This window comes from Ostrea edulis, chromosome 6 (genome assembly GCF_947568905.1).
Source record: "Ostrea edulis chromosome 6, xbOstEdul1.1, whole genome shotgun sequence".
NCBI lineage: Eukaryota > Metazoa > Mollusca > Bivalvia > Ostreida > Ostreidae > Ostrea > Ostrea edulis.
Window position 1 is genome coordinate 75617216 of NC_079169.1, and position 763 is coordinate 75617978.

The 763-nt window shown below is 30.3% G+C and overlaps 1 non-coding gene across 1 annotated transcript; it reads left to right on the forward strand.

Annotated features, from left to right (window-relative positions):
- The first annotated feature begins 202 nt into the window (after nt 1-202).
- Nucleotides 203-341, forward strand: LOC125648533 (U4 spliceosomal RNA). The gene has a single exon (XR_007360351.1). It is a non-coding gene; the product is annotated as a U4 spliceosomal RNA (small nuclear RNA).
- The last annotated feature ends 422 nt before the right edge of the window (nt 342-763 follow it).

Consider the following 763-nt stretch of genomic DNA (forward strand, 5'->3'; position numbering starts at 1 on the left):
TTACAAATATAATGATAAAATTTGCCTTAATTTGGAATTATTTTTTATCAAGAATTTATGTCGTTATTAATACTTTTAATTTTGGATAATTTTAATTTAATTGCTAATTTGTGTCGAAAGAATTTAAAAAAAAATTAATTAAACACTTTATTTATTTAAGTAAAATTTTGGTATAAATTATTTTTTACGATATGTAAACATTAGCTTTGCGCAGTGGCGGTACCATAGCCGATGAGGTTCATCCGAGGCGTGGTTATTGCTAGTTGAAAACTATACCCAATACCCCGCGCAGTGGCCTGAAACATGGCCGCTAGCGCAATTTTTGTACGCTCCTACGGGAGCAACGATAATTAATAATATTAGAATCTGTAAATTGAGGAAACCATTAGAATATACTAGTGGAGAAATTATTAAATTGTGTTCTACAATATTTTGTTTTCATACACGAATAGAGATTGGAGCATGCTAAATAATGATATATATAAATAAAGCCTTTCCCGCAATAGTTCAAACTATTGCTATTCACGCCTCCTCCTAACGAAATTTACACATTTGAAATGAGATCTGATTTATTTCATGTCATAAAAAGATATTTTACGCCCAAGAGTAAATATTCATACAAACATTTATGAATTTGTTTCCAAATCATGTTGTAGATATACTTCTAATGGGTAGCAATGACCTGTCCGGTGACATTTTGAAAGTTATCAAGCTTTTCTGGTATATTTAGGAAAAACTGACAGATTCTAATGCGAGTAATACT